We start from the raw sequence: 22,755 nt of genomic DNA on the forward strand, positions 1-22,755 counted from the left end.
AGTTAGCCAATGTTTCACAGTGATTCCTATTCGTGTGTATGCATGCGTGAAAATGAGTGCGTGTGCTTTTTGTGTGAACACATCAAAGTAGTGCAGGGAGATGAGCTAGATAGTTTTTCTCTGATTAATTTAGTCATTTGGGATACTGTGTTAACTGGATTACGCTCAGATGTGTTGATATGACCACATGGCCGTGGGTTGTGTCTGTGTGTGTTGCGCATGCAGATACGGCGCGGTTCTAAAAATGATCAAGAAGCTCTGTTTTTTTTCCACTTGTGAGGTCCAGAAAGCCTCTCATGACGTAATGGCAGACGGTTCGAAGTGCGGCTGCGCTGCAAAGCCACTAAAGTGTTGCAGCACTAATGGAGTCATCAATAATTCAAGAAAACACTGCAAAAACACAAAATCTCACCAAGTAATTTTGGTCTTGTTTCTATCATAAGTATCAGTATACTTGAAATAAGATAAACCTAACCTACGAATAATGTTTCACCAAGATATAGGAGCTTATTTTAAGTCAATAATATTGATGAATAAGTGCTAGTTTGATTGAAAGATTATTTCATTTATAACAAGACATTTTTCCTTGTTGTATGTTAATTTATCTGCCAACTGAACGTTTTAATCAATATTAAGGAATTATTTACTTAAAATAATCTCCTGTATCTTGCTAAAAAGTTACTTTTAACTTAGTCTTAACTTATTTTAAGTGTATTAAGATATTTGCACTGGAAACTACACTAGAAACACCTAGTAAGATTTTGTATTTTTGCAGTGTACTACTGTTTTTAGAAAGGTTGAACAATAAATACCTTTTTCCATAAATTGAGTGACATATTTCATTAAATTATCTTGATGAACAGAGCTGTTTGAAAGAAAGAAATGTGTCTTCAGATACGAAGGAGAAACGCTCCAAATGTTCCCGGAGTTCAGAAGAGTCAGACTCTCCTCTGCTGCTAGCTGAACTGCTAGCTTAACTTCCCTTTTAGCATATTTTCAACAGGGAAAAATCCTAATAATTGTCCACTCCTCGGATGATAATAAGCAGGAATACATACTCTGGACAATAAATCTGGACTTGTTTTCAGGTTTTCCTGCCAGCCTTAAACAACAGCCAATAAACATCAAATTAAGCGTAAAGGAGACATCTGGAAATTTTGAGGTTCACATTGCCTTTAAATAGGGGTTATGGAATTAAAGGGGCAGTGTTATGTAAAATTAACCTTTTTTTTTTGTTATTCCCTCGTCAAAAACGAGGTGTGTTGTCCTGATTCTTCCATGCATGTTTGAGAAATCATTTAATCTCCATGGCAACCATTCAGCTGTGCAAAATGCCTGGTTGGACCTAGCCCCGCCTTCGAGGACATAGCTCCTCCTTAGAGCTGCAGTTTCCAAGCTTCCACCTCCCCACTCAGCTCCTTCATACTAGCCAGCAGCAATTAGCAAACACATGGTGTAACTACTGAGCTCATTATAGGAGCTACTTCTTAATGCATCGCTGGTAAATATTTTTTTTTTTTAAATGCTGTTAAAGGGTTAATAGAGGAGCCATGTTGGGATGACTTCCTGAAGGCGGAGCTCCAGAAAGAGCAGGACTTTCTTAAAGACACAGAGGCTCAATTTCAAAGTCAAATGTCTTTTAAGTCGTATTTTTTTTTATAACAACTGAAGTTAATATAGTTACTTTATTGTGCTATAAGGAGGCACTATGTACGTAGAAAATGCATAATATTTCGCAGTACTATTGTGACAACACTGAAAGTGACAATAAGATTAGATCTTTGTTAGATAACTGACTGTGACTGTGTGTCACAGAAATCATTGTCCTACAAACACAATCACTGCTCTTGAAAAACATTCCCATTTGTGATGTGCTTCTTTAGGACATCAGTCTCATAATCTGATTCAAAAATTTTTTTTTCAAATGTATTGGTATTTAATGAGGTTTTCTTTTAAGAAACTGAAGAAAATAGTAAACCTATCGATCCTGAAACATCATTAATTGGAATTTATTGTGGCAAATTTAAATCAAAACTCTTACTGTAAGAAATGTATTGTGATAAATGATAATTTATTTTTGTGACAGTTTTGTAAACATTTTTCAAAATATATGTATTTTTATACATCCCTCTTAAAAGAGGTTTTCCTAACTATATAATTTTACTTTGATTTTACTGTTTTTCTTATTTTTATGTGTGAATTATATGAATGTTTGTATTTTCTGTTTGTTTCTATGGGACTTTGGATGGTTTTGCCAAATCTGGTATATTTACAATAAATGAGACACACTGTCATTTAAGTAAAATTGATCAATCAATCATCCCTATTTAAACGTGCGACATCTTTATCAGACAAATAATTAAAGTATCCAGAATTTGAGGCAGATGCCGTCACATAGTGAAACTTTGTCACTAGACGTGTGAAAATGATTGCTGTGTGAGCAAGCCTGTTTTTGTGCGTCGTGCCAAGACGCATCACTGCAGAAAAGCAGTGAAATGTAAAGAAAAAGCGAGTTGGAGAAAGCGAATGTGTGGAGAGTGTCAGGACAGCAGCGAGGGGCAGAGAGGCGGCGAGCTCATGAGAAAGGAGGAGAGATGCTGCGGTGGCCAGAGGGCAGTGTGCATTAGAGTAAGAGCCTGATTGGCTCTGACCTTCCTCACAGCCAGCTGTCAGCCTCTTAGATACACTCACACACATACAGCACACAGCCTGTTACGGCCCTGCAGGCTCTGATTACCATATCAGCACCGTCTCATTTGCATAAATCCCAGCACTCTTAATTAGGCTTCATCTCCCTCTTCCTCTCTATACCTCGCTCTCATTTTCAGCTCTTTCCCTCCACTTTTCATCCTCTCTCCTCCTCCATTTGCTTGCAGATATAGGCTGGGGTTTAGGGTTAGAATTAGTAGATAGGAGGGTCCATGACTCCCAATTAGTTTAGTGTTGATTAGCCTAATGACAATTTCACTTCATCTACATGTATTAGTTCATATTCTTTTTCTACTTCTGTTCAAACAAACATTATCTGCAAGGAGCTCTCTTTTTCATCTTCTCCCTCTTTAATTTCTCCCACTCTTTATTTTACAGGTGTTATGGTCAAAGATGACAATGAGCTAATTGTGGCTTGAAGTAAACCCTTGAAGCTGCAATAAATTAACGTTCAGAGCACCTCAGTGTCAAATGTTTGCCTCCATCGAGACAATTTGTGACAAAAAATATGGTTTAATTTCTCTATTTTGTTCACTGTAAATTTGTTTTTAGTGCTAAAACTGATGTATAGTGAAAATATTCAATAAACAATTATGCAAATCAGCTGATGCTGGGAAGTTTGAACCAAGTAAAAGATGTTACTTCCTCAAAGGATGAGTTATTAGTTGTTTTGTTAATTGCATACAAATAAGAGAAAGTTTACATGTACCACTTAAAGGTTAGATAATGCCACAAGTTTCTGATGCAACCAATTTCTTGAGAAACCACAGGTGACGTCTGAAGGAACTTTTAATCACCTAAACCCACAAAGAGCAGGGCCATCTGGTTGGTACAGATTAAGTGTGTTTCCACATCTGACAGTCTGGCAGACTCGCTTCGATTTTGGACCAAATTGCAACATTTGCTACATTTTCAGCTAGTGCATTTATGCTGCACTATGCCAAACAAACCAAACCCTTTGAAAAACCTGTTCCCCTCCTCGCCTGTGGTGGCGCTGCACAAAGAACTAATGAAGAAAACGACACAAAAAAAACCCTGAAGAAGACATGAGCACAACTTCCTTCTTCACGAAATGTAAGAAAAAGAAAATTTACCGGTTGCAGGATTTCTCTTCTGTCTTTGACCATGAACCATTTCAGGCCCTAATGCTGGAGACGTGAGTCTATTTACCCAGAATACCCTGCGCTGTAGTCCGCTTCCTGCTTTTGGAATTGTCACACATTTATTGGAACTGCACCAGAGCTCACTTCAACCGCACTGAGACCCAGGCTGCAAGGCGGAACAGAGTTCACTTTTTTGGTCCAAGTGAACCGGACTTTCTAGCCAAACGAACTGGAGTTTGATTGAAGTGGACCAAACAGGGCTGGTGTGAATGCTCCCTAAGACTAATGTAAGTTAATGTTGGCATCATCTTACATGATGCTGATATCATGTAAGATGTAAGTTAGCATCAGTTATCTGTTTACAAAATGTTTTTAAAAGCACACAAGCTGTAAAAAAAATAACAATTTAAAATTAGCAAATGTAAGGTGGTTAATTTTTTTTAAAAATATATTCAAAACAGATGATAAACATTGACACACTGTGGAGCACTTCCTACAGAAAGTACTTCTTGTCAAGTGCTTATTTAGTTTTGTTGTGTCTTCTAGTTGCATCTATTGCTGCAAATTAACTTTGGAGACTTTCTTTGGTTATATCCTACAGGAACTACAGCTGGCTGAGTGGGTTGTGTTTAGCTATTTCTCTTTCTTGGAAGCAGCCAGTAACCGTGTTTTTGTTGAATTTAACTTTGGATACACTATTCATTTTTTTCTCCCTTGTAGGAAAAGATTAGAACTGCTGATTTAGATATTTTTGTCAATATTTTTGTGTACTGTTTGTTTTTCTTTCCAGTAGAAAGTACTGCCGGTCCAGCTCTGTTGTGTTTAGCTGTGTCTCTGACCTGGACCGAGCCACTGATGCATCTATTGCTGTTTAACTTGATTCTTCTTTCTCATAAGAAGAACTTCTGCTGATGCAGCGGTTTTGTATTTCTACTATTTTATTATTTTTTCATCTTTTTGCATGGCTTTTCTACAATCAGCGGCTTTAAGTGTGTCTGCTCATACCAAGTCTGGTTCTACTGGAGGTTTCTTCTAATAAAAGGGAGTTTTTCCTCTCTACTGTCACCAGATGCGACTCGTACAAACAGCTGGGCTTTTTATCAATTGGCAATAAATAATCAGCTGAATCTTTTGTATTATAAATGGTAATATAATATGAATTATGTTGGAATGAATCTGAATTTAATTAGGATAAAATCCTTAATAGCAGGATATTTTATCATGTGACATAATTGTGCATGTGCAGTAAATATTTTTGTTGTATGAAGACACTGGATACTATTGTCATGTCATACCTTTGTATTTTACATATAAAATCTGATAAATGCTTTATGTCATCTTTTTTTCTTCTTTTAATTTTAGGGTTGAAAAAGTAAAGTATGATTTAGTTTTAAATGGATTTCATTGAGTTTAGTTTAAACCTGATGATTTAACCCAAATTCAACATGGGCTTAGCTAACTGCTGTATGACTTGGTTTAAAACACTGTTTCATATTAAATGTTGTTTGTGAACATGAGTAAAAACAATAAATGAGGAGAAATCTGAAATAATATTCAGTTTGGTGGCTGACTGAGCCAGAAGTGACCCTGATCTGTGTGGACCCGTGTCGTCCTGCGGCCACGTTACGTCAGCTGAAAGCCCACAAAAAAAATCACAAAACAGGTCCTATAATCTAGATGGGGGGGGAAAAGCTGGAGTTGGACATTTGGTGAAGTTCACAACTAAGATGCAGAGGCAGACGATTTTGTTTTTGGAAGTCCAGTGTGGAAACGGGGCGTTGTGGGAGGATGCTGAACCCCCAAATACCGAAACCTTGTTCACCGTATGTGTGTGTTGTTGGAGGGAGGTGTGTGTGTGTGTTGGGAGTGAGGTGGGGGGGGTTAAACACAGCTATATTCTGTAGATAACAGGATTAGCTGGGAAGCGGATAATAAGTTAGCATTTCCTCCCTGCGGCACTTTCTCCTCTCTCTAATCCTGCAGCTTTGATGTCCCTGCTCCCATCAGGTATCTGGGCTGCTCTGGCCTCAGGGCCCTGAGGCCTCCAAATGCTCAGACACTGACGTTTGTTTTTTTTTTTCCTTTGCATGTGTGTGTGTGTGTGTGTGTGCATTCACTGTCCTCATTAGTTCTGCCTGTTTACTAAAGTTGGCTTTTTGGGCTGAAATCTGCTGTGCGTCCGCTCTGCTGCAGATCTGCTCTGTATTTTCAGATCTGTCCGCCGCTCTCTCTCTGCCAGCATCTGACCCAGCAGAAAGCTGATGAGGCATTTTAGCCTTGGCATGAAAAATAACATCAAAACAACAGAAAAGCAAACGAGGATTTCAACACCACAGCAGTGAGAACAGAGTAGAAATATCCTTTATTTGACCGTCAACGCCAGTAAAAAGAGGGACATTATCACCTCACTGATTAGACTGTTTGAGTTTCTTTTGGTAAATCACTGGAGCTGAAATGAAATATGTCTTGTGTTTTATTCATATCATTTTGTATTTTTTTGCAGATTTTATTATTTTTATTAAACTTAATTTTTTATCTACCTGTGATGTTATTATTGTGAAGCAATTAGCTCAGCTGAGGCTGCTGTAAAAGTGCTTCATAAACAACCTTCATTTATTGAAGGTGTAACAGCAGCAAAGGAAAGGTTAGTGAGAGAAGATAAAAAATTATGATCTAAATAAAGAAAATAATTCTGCACAGTTATCAAAAATAACATAAAAAGAAATGCATATTTAAATAAGACCATCTAAAAATGAAAAATGTTCAGGATGTGCATGAGTATTTGTACACAATAAATGACAAACGATTTACAAAAACTGAAAAACTCTGCAAATAACAGCAGTAATGTACGGTGGCCCTGAAGGTCAAACCACGTCAACAAATCAGTCAGCACAAAAACAAATTGAAAAACATGACAACATTAACCAACCATGCTCTTCTCCTTCCTCTGGTCTAAGCTTATTGACCTATTTAGACAGTCTATCAGAAAAAAAACAGTTTATTTGGGATTTATTTACACTTTACGCTACAAAGCCACAAACTCTTACCAAGTATATTTGGTCTAGTTTCTAGTACAAATATCGTAACTACACGTAAAATAAGACAAAACTGACTTATAAGCAACTTTTCAGCAAGATATGGGATCTTGTTTTAAGTCAATGATCACTTAATATGGCTGAAAAAGTTCTAGCAGATAATTTCACTGATAAGATTGGAAAATGTCTTGTTATAATCTGCCAATGGAACTAGTGCGTTTTCTGCAATTTAAAGGAATTATTGACTTAAAACAAGATCCAATATCTTGCTGAAAACTTATTTGTAAATTAAATTTATCTTATTTCAAGTGAACTAAAATCTAGGCCAAAAATATTTGGTAAGATGTTGTGTTTTTGCAGTGTAAAGGTGTTTGAAGCTGCTAAATGAGCCATTAGTTATCTTCTGACTTTTCCCTAACATTCAGTAGAATGTTCTGCTGGATAGGTGCTGCTGTTTCTTTTTCTGTATCTGCTCTGTCTTCTCAAACCCCCAGTCAGACTGAGGCAGATTCTGCTGGAGTTTACTTTCCGTTCAAAGGAAGGTTTTCCTCTTCGCTGTCGCTGCGTGCTTGCTCAGTGTGAATGAATGACTTGATGCAATCTGTGGGATTTTCTTAGAGAGAAATCCTTTAATTTGAATAATAAACTCATTTTGACTGTACTGTTTGATAACCAGGATTGTTTGGATTGAATTATTTTTTGTAGCATGCCTTGAGATGAAATGTGTTGTGATTTGGGCTATGTAAATAAACTGAATTTAGCAAAATCTCATATTTGCCTTTTGCAGATAACATGGTTCTGATGGCTTCTTCGGAGGATGTCGTTCAGTGCACACTGAGCTGTTCGAAGTTTAGATGAGATTCGGCTCCTCCAAGTCGGAGATCGTGTTTCTCGGCTGACAAAAGGTAAAGTCCCCCCTGTGGGTTGGAGGTGAGTCTCTGCTTCACTTGAAGGAGTTCAAAGAGTTTAAAAGTCATATTTTGCATGTTTATTTTTTTTAACTTCCATTTGGGTTTCTACTGCTTCTAAAAACAGCCCAAACACTTAAAAAAAAAACATCCAGATGTTTTTCAGTGTCTGGAAAAGGAGCTGTTTCAAAAACCTTCCGAAAGTAACATCACAAATTAGCAGGCAGCACATCACCTAGCAACCCTAGTGAAGCCTAGCCTGTTTGGTCAGCTGGTTTTATTACTGTATGCACTGTACAATGGCTGCTGGAAAGATAAGTGTTTTGTTGTTGACTTGTCATTGAGAAACCACTTGCTGCATTTTTGTTGGTTGTACAGATGGCGCTACTTCTGCTTTTCAAAGAAGTACGGTTGTATAATTGCTTATTTGTTTGTAGCCATTTTCAGATGTGAGTGTAAACGTTGAGGTGGGGGGCGAGGCCAGCAGGAGCTTATTGGGATTTAATGTTAATCTGAAAGGAGCTCAGAATACGCAGATTAAAATCTCAATATCTATGAATGATTTTGTGTAAAAAAACATGTTTTGTAAAACTTGTAGACCTAACATGTTAAAAGAAGCAGAATAGGCCACTTTTAAGTATCTCGGGTTCTTGGTCAGGAACTGGAGATGAACTGAGTTCAAATGGGATGGACAGAACAAAACAAGTCAACCATCAATCAAAGCTGATAGTTGCAGAATATCTCTAACCTGTGTCCCACGAGTATTGCTGAAGTTTTTGGTTCTCTTGATTGTGACAAACTGTTTACAGAGTCAGATGCTTCAGTCTGTGTGTGTGTGTGTGTGTGTGTGTGTGTGTGTGTGTGTGTGTGCGTGTGTGTGTGCGCGCACTTTGTGGGGAGGGAGAAATGGAGTCTAGGAGTGTGACTCTAATTAAAACGATGAAAATAATTACTGATACAGGCTGACAGACAGCCTCGCCCTCAGACATCCTCAGTAATTAGTTAATTAACCAAACGCAAATTAGCAGCAAGAATTAGTCAGCCAGGCTTAACGGAGAAGATGGTGAGCACTCCTCTTGCTTTCTGCTTTGCTACTCTCTGCTACGCCTGTGCTATCAGTGTGTGTGTGTGTGTGTGTGTGTGTGTGTGTGTGTGTGTGTGTGTGTGTGTGTGTGTCTACACCGCAACACTTTCCTCTTTTAAAAAAGTTTGAAATAGGGCATGTCTGCTTTATTACACTTTATCGCTGCTTTGCATGACACAGTCGCAACACACTGAGTAATATTTTATGCCTAAGTCAATTCATTCAAATTAAAAACTGATTTCTGGATAATGAGCCTGTAATTTTCTCAGTTTTTTGCCTAAAAAACTGGGATACATGGAGAGCATGTTTGCATCCGTTCCTTTTTAAATCTCCCTAAACATACAGCAGGGTAATAAAAATGCTAATTAAAGAAAAGTATTAAGCTCTAATTTTTTGCCAGGACACGTAAACATTTGCTTCAAGAGCTTAAAACTTTAGTTTAAACACAGTGGGGAAGACCAAAGAAATATTTTCCCCAATGGACATAACTCGTATATAAATTATGTGCTGTATATATGCACACCCCCCTCGTTGTAGCTCAAATGATCCAAACAAGCCGCTGCATGGTAGCTCCCCTGAGGCCCTGCAGGTCAGAAGAACAACCCCTTGGATGAAGTCAACATGATTATGAGCGCAGGGATGAATATTCGCCCACTGCTGGCTGCAGCGGGCGGGCCGCTTCAGCGCTGGAAGTGGCTGCTACTCCTCTTGTTAACACTCACTCTGACTCGCCTGTGGCTCATTTTCTGATCTGAGAGAGAACAATGCTCCATCCGAACAGGAACCTGAAAATTTGACTTATTATAGCCATATATAAAATATGTACGAATGTGAATAGAGTCCTCATTGTGAACAAATGCCGTGAAAAGTCTGTATCCAACTGAGAATTCAGCCTCCTCTTAAGTGTCTGCGGTTCCTGGGAGAGTTTGTACCCGGTGGCATAAACCTATTGTTGTCCAAAAACAATTAAAACATCAAAGAGCGACGCTGCTGCTCTGTAACATCTTCCTTCATTACTGCAAATGTGGACACTGTAGTTTAACCATACACAACCCTGATAGTGGAATTGCTAAAAGGTAATGGTAATGTGAAAGTGAAAATAATTATTTACTTTTGTTTGGGTACTATTTAAAATTATGCCATCTAGCTCTTATGGGAGGCTAAAGAACCGAACGTTAGAGAGAGAAACGTATATTCACCTTTAACCGTTAAATTTATATGAATTTGGGACAGGTCAGGCTTGCTTTGAGTTGTTCAAGTTCACCAAATGATCTTCATATGTTAAATTTACCAGTTAACGTTAGCTGTAAGAGGCTAATTTCAAAGTGGATCTGTTATACAGTATTAGCATTTTGCATGTTTTTGTACTTCCATTTGGATCTTAACTGCTTCTGAAATCAGCCCAAGTGTGCAAAAGTACAGTTTACTTTCAATAAATTAATATTTTTTGGTGTCTGGAAAATAAGCCTTTTCAAAAACCTTCCAAATGTTAATTCTCAACCTACTGGCATTGTGCCGTTACCTAGCAACCCCAGCCAAGCCCAGCCCGTTACCTAGCAACCCCAGCCAAGCCCAGCCCGTTACCTAGCAACCCCAGCCAAGCCCAGCCCGTTACCTAGCAACCCCTGCCAAGCCCAGCCAGTTACCTAGCAACCCCTGCCAAGCCCAGCCCGTTACCTAGCAACCCAAGTGGAATTCCAGAGTTAAAGTAAAAAAATGGACATATTGCAACATCCCTTACATCAGTGGTTCCCAAACTTTTTCTCCTGTGCCCCCCCAGTGGTTTCCAAACATTTTTTGGGTCCACCCTATGGATTACAAGTAGCTGTCTGGTTGAACAAAGTGTGTGTGTGTGGGGGGAGAGGGTCGGGGGAAATCGACTTTTTTGGGGGCAAAATGACTGTACGTAGCTGGACATAAACAACAACACCAGTAGCCTACAAGCTACTTGTTAAACTTAAGGTGCTGTATTGATATTAGTTAGCTAGTCATCTTGTAGCTAACTTTACCTGCATCCAACAGCTTTACTCAACTCAGTCGGTTAGTTTGGGGGGAAAACTGTGAAAAGTTCTTTGCGTTTTGATGGTTTGCTGCCATGATTCTAACTCACCTGCATAGCTCTGCACGGCAGCAGCAGGTCTCCTTCACAGGTGTAAACCCAGCGCGAGCGTCTAGAGCTCATGTTGCGTTTAAAGGTGGCTCGGAAAAACAGGTTACGACATGTTAACAACGGATTAAACTGTTTTAACTGCTGATAAAAGTGACAGAGGACACAGATATGGGAAGTGCGGAAGCCTCTACTGTATAAAATTTACAGAGGAATAACAGAGAGTTGACCATTCTAAGGTAAAAACCCAGCGCATACAGTGTTCATGTTTTGTTTTGTTTTGTTTTTTTAATTCAGATGGCTTCCCGCGCCCCCCATGCAATGGCACGGTGCCCCCCCTAGGGGGACACGCCCCACAGTTTGGGAACCTCTGCCTTACATAATGCAAAACAAAAATAGTTTTTTTTAAATATAGAATTATACAGGTTTAGCTACCTGAGGAACTTAAAGGTAATGTTTTAATCTAATGTGATATCAGTTTGTTTTATCTGCCTTCTTTGTGCTGCACACAAATTGGTAAAGCAATATCTCAGAATCAGGGTTTCGCCCAGAAAACTTGCTGAGCTCGGTGCTTGGGGTGCTGGAACAGTCATCCAGCCGCCCGCCATGTTTCTGAGTTAAAACATATTTATTTAAAATATATATTTATATATTTACATATTTAAAAATCTGTAAATATCACTTGTTAGTTATACTTTACTGGAAAACTGAAAGTTTAACACATAAACACCAACTATAAAGTCTTTTTTTAAAAAAGGCAATAATTAAAAGAAACTAAAATAAATAAACAACGCTAAGCCTGGTGGGGGCATAAGTAAAGCCTGATGGCCCGCCAGGCTTATAGTGCACTCGGGGAAACCCTTTGGTTTTGGAAATGTCACATTTCCAAAACCAAAGGGTTTACTAAATGGTAAATAATTACCATTTAGTGTTGTCTATAAAGTCTATAAAGCAGGGCAATCTAGTGTAGCTTAAGAAAACCTATCATAACATTTTGTTATTACGTTTCCTGTGAAAGTATAAATATGTCTTTCTATTGTGACAACTAGCTTCTGAAAAACATGCAAAAAATGTATGAATAAATCAGCTTTACTGCATTACTACAAGGACACACATACAGTATTATTACATAAACACATGCTAAGCAGATGAAACAATGGATGGTTGTGTCACTGGGCATATGCATGCATACTTGCGATAATCTTTGAATATTTTGAATGTGTGTGTTTATGCACATGCTCACTTTTAGCTTGAGGCAGTGGAGACATGAACATTCAGGTCAAACTCATCAATCAGAGTCCAGAGTTGTGTACATTTCTGTTTGTGACTGTATGTGTGGGTATTAAATGTTTTTTCTATTTTTTATGTAACATTAAACCAGCATTAGTTGTGTTCAGAGATGTTTCTGTCCATTAGCCCTGCAGAAAGGTCTGTGCAACCTTCGCTTTTACTGAACTCCTACTGCTGTAGCTCTTACAGTAGGTTTTATTAGTGATTATAATTCCAAGTTGTTCCAGTAAATAAAAGTGTTTGCTTTTTTCTGAAAAAAATAGACACATGGCATAAAAACATCATAAGTTTCAAGGTTGATTTGATTAAATATTTCCAAATAAAATATCTAAAAATGTGGATTTGCTAAAAACAGAGTAACTTTCTCCTTTTGTAAGTTTCCATTGTGTGGGAAGTTATGTGCAGATCTGTGATGCAGTCAGATGGATTTCATTAAATTACTCATAATGAGCCATTAATTTTCTAAAATGTAAACAAATGTTCACCTTCTTAAGTGTCTTTAAAAAGCCTTTGAGGATTCAAAATTACTGTATTTCTCTGAGAAACACATCTACTGAGGGGTTTGCAACCCTGCTGAAGCCCAACCCAAGCAGAGCTCTAGCATGTTTGGTCAGCTGGTTTTACCGCTGTACAATGGCTGCTGGAAAAGGCAAGTGTTTTGTTGTTAACTTACCATCTGGAGTCCACTTGCTGTATTCTTGTTGGTCATGCAGGAAGCTCCACTTCTGCTTGTCAAAGATATACAGTTGTATAAGTGCAAATCTGTTTGCAGCCATTTTCAGGTGTGAGTGTAAACGTTGAGTTTGGGGGCGTGGCCAGCAGCAGATTAGGAGGAAAAAAAACAACAAGACCCAACAACACATCATGCAAGAAACACAAAAAAAAAAAAATATTATCTAAGAAAACTTTTTTGCAAAACATTCCCTTCAACCTATCCTAAGCTGTTCAATAGGTCACCTTTAAAATTGAGGAAAGCAAAACAAAAAAATGTATTCATTCCAACTTGAGGAGACATTTTATTTTATATTTTTCATTCTGTTTAATCGTCATGCGATCTCCACCTTCCCTTGGTGTTCCTGTTCATATTGACGGTTTGTGAAGCTAAAACTGCTCCATGACTGTCTGTAAGCAGCAATTACTCTTGTGGGGACATCTGACATTCCTCAGACACTGAGCAGCCAGCAGCACAGAAAACTGCTGCAGAGCGATTCAAACGTTTTCTCCAGGGACTCCCACTGAAAGCTAATCAAGACAAAACACAACCCAGAAACTCTAAAGTAATAATTTTTGACAGTAGCTTTGCAATAGGAGGAACAACCTCAGGGGACTGTGTGTCGATATATTTCTCTTTTTTCAGAGAAGGATGAATATGTTTTCCTTCTACTTCAACTTCACGATGTCACTTCTTTTAATTTTTGTTGCAAAGAGAGACTGGAACTAAACTATCAGCAGTAGTATTTCCTTACATTCACTTACAAGTTATTTTCACAGTATTGATTTAAATTGTTTAAAAACAACCCAGACTGGTAAAAAGTGTCAGTGTTTAAATTTGTGCATACATAGAGCAGAACTTTAAAAGAAAAGAAGCTGAATGATTATTTCGCAGCTCTCTCAATAACTTATCTAAACTTTACTGGAATGTCTGAAACACAATGCTGAGAAAACTGAGTTAATTAGAAATGCTAAGTCCACTTTTTTTCTAGAAGCTTCTCCCCAAACTTCCAGGCTAATATCACACATTAATTTCTGGAATAAATTTCTACCTGGATATTTATTCATTTGTTAAAATATGGTTCCATAAAAGTTCTCTAAGTTCCTGGAAAAGGCTGGAATTCATTCAGTGGTTTACAAAAATGAACCATTTTTAAAGGGAACATGTTATGCACAATTCGCATATTGCACGTTTTTGTACTGTCATTTGCGTCGCTACTGCTTCTAAAAACAGCCTTAAGTACTTAAAACACACCCAGCCAAGTCTTGGACAATAAGTTCATGTTTTTTAGTGTTTGGAAAACGTGGAGTTTCAAAAACCTCCAAATTGTAGAGTCACATTTAACCGGCACTGCACCGTTACCTAGCAACACCGACTGAGTCCAGTGCTGTTACCTAGCAACCCCATATGAGCACCAGGACTTTTGGTCAACTGACAAGTGATTTGTAGTTGAATTACTATTCAGAAATCTCTTGCTGCATTCCTGTTGGTTGTGCAGGAGGCTCCACTTCTGCTTTTCAAAGATGTACAGTTGTATAACTGCAAATCTGTTTGCAGACTTTGTCATGTGAGAGTGTAAACGTTGAGTTGGGGGGCGTGGCCAGCAGCTGCTTGTTTGGATTTAAAGTGACAGGAGGCCCTAAAACAGCTCATCCTGAAAGGAATGAGACTAAAATCTTATTATTTCAGATTGATTTTGTGCTAAACAAATATAGCGAGGATGTGTTGAATAGCCTATCCTAACCTGTTGAAGCAAGTACAGTAGGTCACCTTTAATAAAACAAAAAACAAGTTATAGTTTTGTTCCCTCTGAACTGGATTTAAATTGGATCATATGAGAGGCTTGATGTGTTTGGATTGGCTCTAATTTATTTATTGGTGTAAATAAAAAGCAGATAAAAGGATGATATGATGTCGTGACCTCCTGCTGCCCCCAACCCGACTCCATGCCTACGAACTCTCTTTGTTCCTATTGGTGCGGCGGCGGTTGACTTTGCCCTGATGTCAGAGAAATGATGTGACCTGAAGGCATCTGCTCTCCTTCCCTAGAAGCTCCACACACACACACACACACATGCAAACATAGCATACATTTCTACAACACACACACTCCCCACACCCCTGTCTTTTGGTATTTCTCGGGTATCCACGCCCCGTGTCCTGCGGTGTGGCTCCTGCAGAGGAGTGTATGTTTTGTTTATGGTCAGTGACATGCACAAGCACTGTGGGGCCTAACTGAATGTGAGCACTGTCAGAAAGGATTAGAGCCGCGTGTGTATGCGTGTGCGCGTGTGTGTTTGCTAGTTGACTGGTGGGGAGACACCAGTACAGATGGGGGCTTCAGAAGTGATGAGTGTCATTGCTGGACCCTCTTCCTGTCCTCTTGGTTCAGCGTCAAGAGAAGCCCGGACGCCGCCGTCAGGGCTAACATTAGCAGCCCATCAGCCAGACCACGGTCCCCTTTGTCTCCTTGTCCCTGTGTCACACATGCTTTGATTAGCTCATGCTAAAAGCTGCAAAAGCATTCTAAGGAGGGAAACCATGAGATCCATGAAAACGTTTAAAGCTACACAAAAGTTTGCAGAATCAAACTGTTACGCTTAAAGCAAAGAAATACAAATGACTTAAAAGTACAATCAGATGAAGACGAGTCATCAATTAATTAAACACCACAGGGTTTTCTGAAGTTTGTTTAAAATAACATACCCAAATCTAATTTAGTTTTTCTCAACAATTACAAACTTTGTCAATAATATTGGTATCAAAATAAAGCTAACAGTTGGGAGACGCCTTCAGAAGTGTAAGTATCGCAACAGCTGCTGGAGTTTCAGAGAAAATTAAAACGAAAAATAATTTAGATTTTTTTTTTGTCCCTCTCCAGAATTATTAGCATTATAGAGTATTTAGAAATATCATAAATAAGGCTAGAGACTTTTGCAGCTTTACTTGTGCAAAGATTGATGCAGCTGGTATAAATTTTCAGACGTTTTATTAAAGAAATGGCGAGAAGTTTTGCCTTTGATGGCTGGCACCATCTACAAGCTGGAGATCTCTTGCTTTTTTACTTAACTTTATTTTTATGTGTATGAAGTTGCTTGTTTTTGATTTATTTTTTTTTTAATACCCACATTTTTATTCAACTCTAACAAAACAATAAGAAATTATGTTCGACTCAAATTGAAGTGTATTTTTTGGGAATCCTGCGTAAAAAATAAAAAAAATATAACAAATTTAGGCATATTTTACTGCAAAAGAAAGAAAGTAAAATCAGAATGTGTACCTTTTTTTGGCACAACCAGAGCTCCATACAATGTCTTGATGAAGGTTCCTGCTCACTTCAGGCAATTTGGGGAGATTGTAGTTGACAACTTTCCAATCGGCAACTTTTGTCTTTCCTGTTTTCAGTAAATGGTGCTGATTTCATATATATTATAGCAAGTCGTTTATATCAAACGAACACAGCTCCTGTTTGGTTATAATAATGCTGAATAAAAACAGGTTCATGAGAAATACGCCAAAGATGAGTGTAGACGTTGTAGGAATGAACAGCGGTGAGTCCTGTCCCACTTTGGCCACCGTCAGATGTTAGTTTCTTGAATCATTTCTTATATCTGCCTGCCCATCACACACACTCCTCCTCGCTCAGCGTCAGTCGTGTTGGGAGGTTGGGTCGGATACTAAAAAAGGTCGATGGCTAGATCATGGCCTTGTTCACTCAATCAGACGAGGCTTTTTCTTCCGACTCTGAGCAGAAACCTCTGTTGCCCTGAGGCCAAATCCATCTTTAACTCCCTCACACAGCCAGTGGATAAACTGGAGCTGAATTTCTATTTTACTTTGTAACTGAGAGGTTTTTTATTATTTTTTTTAACTCATTCTCACCATTCTCAGGATGAAAACCACTTCAGCCTCCTTTATTTTTCTTCACTCTTTTTTTGCATGCATTATTAAAATCCTCGATCACATTTTGAGGATTGATATGTTGGGTAATGAATAAACCTTCTTCTGCCTGATGCCAGTTTAAGTTTTTTAAAGGTCTGAACAGATAATTCTGGTATTTTATTAACTATAAGATAAAGAAATGTAGTGATGTTCTTAAAATTAAGACAAAATTACAAACTTAAATATGAGGCTGATTGATTGGTGCATTCTCACCTTAAAGCTTAAATAATAAACAAAAAACACAATGGTCTTTGTATGTTTGTGTTTATCTGTTCGTAACTAAAAAACCACCAAAATAATCAATAATTTGGAGAAAGACCCAAGTGCTGGTATAGTAGAGCAAAATCAAAGGTCATTGATAAATTAGAAAGTGCAGCAAAAAGCTTCTTATTTTGCAGATTTTTATCTTGTAACAGAAGTTGTTTAAAATCTTAAAATTCTGAGTTTCTTCAGACTCAGTTAGCATGTTAATTACTGACCCAAACTTGGAAATAGTTGTAAGACGAAATTTAGTCAAGGTGTGAGATATAGAACAAATGCACATCATGAAAAGACGTCTTGAGCTTCTTCTTGGTGGTTTTTATTCACAGACGTTTCCAGTTCAGCCAACGAAAATTATTTCTCACAATTTTCCATCTTCAGCTCTCAGTTGCTAAAATCTGACTGGTTTTATAGAGAAACACCTGAACCTCATCAGTTTGCACCGTTATAAAACAGATTAAACCAAAACTACTCGATCTACACAGAGACAGGAATAGCTTGTGAAGCTAATGCTGCTTTCCAGTTGAACTCTGAACTGGGAAATTCCAACTTCCCAGTAGGGAAGAATCAACTGGAATGCCCTCCGACATCCTAGATTTCCCACTGGGAACTGGGAGCAGCTCCGACTACCCCCAGTTACGACCATTAGGGCAGACTTTGCGTTTCAATATGGCCGCTCCTCACATCAACAGTAGCAAGACGTGGTGGAAACATGTTTAATTTACAAGGCAAAAATGTAAAAATGTGGGTAAAATCTGTTTTATGTGGCACCTGCAACTCCAAACTGAACAAACTGAAAATTGGGGATAAAAATTACATTTGTAAGAGATACTGCAAACATATTGAAATTCTGACTTCTTAGCTGAAACGCTGTTACTTTGGGTGTAACGTCAAACCCAGTTCCCACTTCCTAGATGCATTGGTTAAACTACAGCTCTATCAGTAATTTATGAATATATTTTAAGGGATAAGAGGTGAATAAATACAATCTCTACCACTTTGTCACCGTATGGGAATCGTGTATTTACCAGAGCACGATGTAGTTTCATGAAAATGCCAGTAAAGTCTCTTTAAGCAGAGATTGAACACAAACTGTGAATATGTTGGACTCATATATTTGGGTTATTGAGACAAAGTGTCCTTCAATAAAACCTTGAAAAGTTATTTCTTCCCTCGTCTGGAAGTCAGATATTGTATTTCTAAGAGCCTCCTGGAATTTTACTCAGTGTTTTTATTCTCTCGGGTCATTTTTTTCTTTTTTTAGTGAAGTATTTTTGTAGTGTTCTCATTTTCCTCTTTGTGTCGGTTATTGATGTTCCTGACCTCCTGCTGTGACCGTCGTTCTTCTGATTCACAGATCCAGGCTCTGTGTTTATGTTTCTGGAACCGTTTTGACCCAAGCACGGCTCCGTCAATAAAAACAGCTCATATCCAGCTGTCAGGGGAGTGTTTGCAGGGAAATATCTGTAAATGAGAGGTGATGATGCACACTCTCATCCTCAAACTCAATAAGAGCTATATTGCCGTAATTTATGTAAAATCCATACAATCTATTTTAAAGATGAACGACTTTACATGTTTTATTTCCATTTAACCTCCATCAGAACTTATGTAATTGGTCATTGATTAAATGTTGGAGATTTATCCCATCAAGCAAGTGCAGCCATTTAACAATTTGATATTGTGGCTGCATTTCCATTACAAATATGCTCAAAACTGTAATATACCGCTGAAGTTGCACAAACACAATTTTGCAATTGTAGTGATATATAAAAGAAAAGCAAGTAAAAATCACACGTAAATAAGTTTGTTCACTCTGTAAATCATAAAAAAAACATTCTGCCCCATCATCCTCAAACCACTTCCTGTCGTCTTCTCTGACGTTTCCACCAGTAGTAACATCCGGTTGTTGATCACATGACTCGTGTTTCATGAAATAAGTCTTTCTGTTGCAGAAAGATTTATTTTTATTGGCTTCTTTTTATTTTTTTACAGACCGTTAACTTAGTGTTTAGTCACAGACCAATTTCAGAATAATCTTTTTGTTTTGTTTGTTAATCCACTTTAATCTTACATGTGAGTCATTCGGCCATAAAAAGACTCCTGAGGCGAGTATTGAGAAACTTACCAAAGAACCAGTTCAGAAGCAAATCTTTTTCCTACTTCTTACTTGATTTAATTTGCTTTCTTGATAAAAGTCTGTCTCAAACACAGTGTTCCCGTTTATTAATATAAAAACATCAATCCCTTCGTAATATTTCCCTCCCTGTAACCATTTAAAATGGTATTGATCAATAGTTCTCTAGACCTTCAGAAGGACTTTGACCCGTAAATCATCTAGAAATGCAGCGGTTCTTTAACCCGAGGGATGCGCTGGCGTTGTTTTACTCATAAAAACCAATATGAATCAAATCTCTGCTATAGTCAGTCTGCTACATGGGCATAAATACCAAACATAACAGTTTGACCTACATTAAATAGCATTTGGTACAAAAACAACCAAAGGAAGAACCGTCCAGAGCATCAGTGTATTAAACTGCTTTCACGATTTTCTTCTCGCTTAGGCGCCTCGTCTCCACTGTAAAGTCTCACTCTAGCTGGTTAATGTCTGGTTAGGTTTTAACCAAGTTGGGTGCATCTCCTTTGCCAGTGTTTCTCACTATGTGACCTTGATCATGGGCAGGAATAGATGGGCAGGAATTCAGTTTTTGCACAATTTTGCGCTTTTATTTAGATCTAAAAACAGCCCAAGTGTTTAAAAAAACACCCATCTGTTTGTTTTGGGAATGAGTTAATTATTTTTTTTGGTGTCTGGATAATGAGTTATTTCAAATGTTTGTTGTGCCACAAATTAACAAGCACTGTGCCGTTACCTAGCAACCCCAGGTGAGCTCCAGCATGTTTTGTCAACTGGTTTTATCTTTGGTAAATGGCTGTTGGAAAGGCAAATGTTTTGTTGTTGACTTACCATCCAGAAACCACTTACTGCATTCTTGTTGGTTGTGCAGGAGGCTCCACTTCTGCTTTTCAAAGATGAACGGTTATATAATTGCTTATTTGGTTGCAGCCATTTTCATGTGTGAGTTGGGGGGCGTGGCCAGCAGCAGCTTATTTGGATTTAAAGTGACAGGAGGCCCTAAAACAGCTCATTCTGAAACATATTTGGAACTGGTTAGTCTAAAATCTCATTATCTAAGAATGATTTTATGGAGAAATGTAAAGAGCATTTTATTTTACTCTGACCTGTTCGAGGAAGCATGGTAGGTCACTTTTAAAGTTTTAAGATTTTAGGGATAGACCAAAACTTTTGCAGGTGTTAACATGACCACTTAGGTTTGTTATAATTATGAACTGACATTCATTGGGATTAACAAATAGAAGCTGATTAAATCATGTAACTTTTTAACACCAAGTTTAACAACAGAAGAGGAAGACACTGAAGTAACCAAACATGAAGATGTACCATTATGTCTGACCTTGCAACACTGGCTGTGAGGGAGAATTGTTTTCTATTCTTGCGTTTCTATGTTACCGTCTGAGTGTAAGAAGCTGTGTGGCAAAATCCGAGTCTCCTCTGTGCAACCTTGACCCGTCTGGAGAGGCAGCCTCGCCTCAGCAGCATCACGTTGTCACATCAGCTCAGCGTCTTCAGTTGAACCTTAAGGGACTCGGACTGCCCGTGTCCCTGCCCAGCCATTCTACCACCACTCCCCCGTTACAAACACCAACAAGACCACAGATACACACACACACACACACACGCAGCGTCTCCTCCTGCCCTGAGCTACCCAAAAACACATCCCTGCACACTGTCTTGCATGCATACTGATAACTCACACACACTATCAACAGCGGCAGACAGCGACCTGGCTGGCTGGCTGCTGGAGTGCTGACAAAGCCCAGACTCTGCCTGCTGCTCGGCCCTGCAGACACAGGAACGGCGCTGGAGACAAACTCTGGCCTCCAGCCTCTCCCAGTCAGCTCTACATATGTCACATGTTAATGACATCAAGGCTGCGGCCACCCACAGACTGCTGCACACTTGAGAGTAACGGATTAAGAAATAAAGCCCTTTCTCCTTGGAACACCAGTCTTATCTCTCTGCTTTGACATTCCTTGCCAGGACCTGAAGGCTTTAACCCTTAACTGCACTGCAGGTCGGCTGGCGGGACTCTGGCTACCTCTCCCAGGTTTGTTACACTCAAAATAAAATTTATAGGGCTGCAACTAAACATTAATTTGGTAATCGATTAATCTGTCGATTAATCGGATTAAAAATTTTCACATTCTACAGATTTTTCATTTAACCACTTACACTGTTTACATACAATATAAGAAATTCATAAAAAGACTTTTCATGAATCAGTTCAGTTCCTTTTTTTACATAAGAGAAAAAGAACTGAATAGTTTTCTGATGATTAATTGATTAATTGGACTAAAAATAGCTAATTTTACAGATTTTTCATTTCACCACTTAAGCCATCTCTATACAATACTAAAAATACATTAAAAGATACAAATAAAAACATAATTCAATACATTTTTTTACATGATAAAAAAGGAATTGGTAGAATATTCTGACAATTATTTGATTAATCGGATAAAAAAATGGCTCATTTCACACATTTTCCATTTCACCACTAAAACATACATTAAAAAAAATACAAATAAAAACATAATTAAAATCCTTTTTTATGTGAGAAAAAAGGAATTAATCAATTATTCGTTTGATTAATCGATTAATCGGATTAAAAATGACCCTTTCTACAGATTTTCTTTTCGTCACTTAAACCTTCTTTATACAATATTAGAAATGCATTAATGATGCAAAACAAAAAACCTTGAATTCATTTGTTACAGAAGTAAATAAACATTTTTATTGCCTTTAATGCAGTACCACAGCATTCCTTTAGTGAATTTGAACTGGATGAAGCTCTGCCACTCGAAGAGTTTTGGCTAAAACATATTTACAAAGATGTTTGTATCATAAATGCAAAATTTATATATTGTTGGTGCAGTTTTGACTTAATTACTGATCTGAATATTTTTTTCCCCCAAGAAGCCTTTGTTTGAGTCTCTATACTCCTGTTAACGATTAATCGATTACTGAACTAACTGACTATTATTTCAATCCGATTAATCGTTTCAGCCCCAAATATTTATTTGCACAGCTCCATTGTACAGTACTATTATAATATTTATGAATCATGTTTTTCTTCTGGGGAAATAATGAATATTTGTAGCCTTGAGGTTTCCTCTGTTAATTAATTATGTGAACAACAGTGGAAGGGGAAAGTAAAAGTCATTATTCTGGTGTTTTGGTTCCTCATCCTGAACAAGCGCTCCGATGGGAAGCTGAAGAAGACGCTTCCTTTTGTTTTTATGGGAATTTGGGCCAAAAATGCGTTCAGAGCTTTAAATCCTGATCCTATTAGTCTGGTCTATATTGAGAACAGCCTCCATCTGCAGAAAGAGACGCTGCAGCTTCTTTTGTTGAACGTGACTGATTCACTTTCACCTTTTGTCAGTGTGTGTGTGTGTGTGTGTGTGTGTATGTGTGTGTGTGAGGGAGAGAGGGAAGAGGGAGTGACAGAAAGTGTGAGC

General features: G+C 38.1%; 1 long non-coding RNA gene across 2 annotated transcripts in view; it reads left to right on the plus strand.

Annotated features, from left to right (window-relative positions):
* The window catches only part of LOC103154716 (uncharacterized), a 74,249-nt gene that overhangs the window by 19,763 nt on the left and 31,731 nt on the right, over positions 1 to 22,755 (plus strand). For both annotated transcript variants that reach the window (XR_477962.2, XR_477956.2), the window contains exon 2: positions 7,635 to 7,752. This is a non-coding gene — a long non-coding RNA (uncharacterized LOC103154716). The remainder of the gene's footprint in view (positions 1 to 7,634; positions 7,753 to 22,755) is intronic.

Source organism: Poecilia formosa, unplaced genomic scaffold (genome assembly GCF_000485575.1).
Source record: "Poecilia formosa unplaced genomic scaffold, Poecilia_formosa-5.1.2 Scaffold1, whole genome shotgun sequence".
NCBI lineage: Eukaryota > Metazoa > Chordata > Actinopteri > Cyprinodontiformes > Poeciliidae > Poecilia > Poecilia formosa.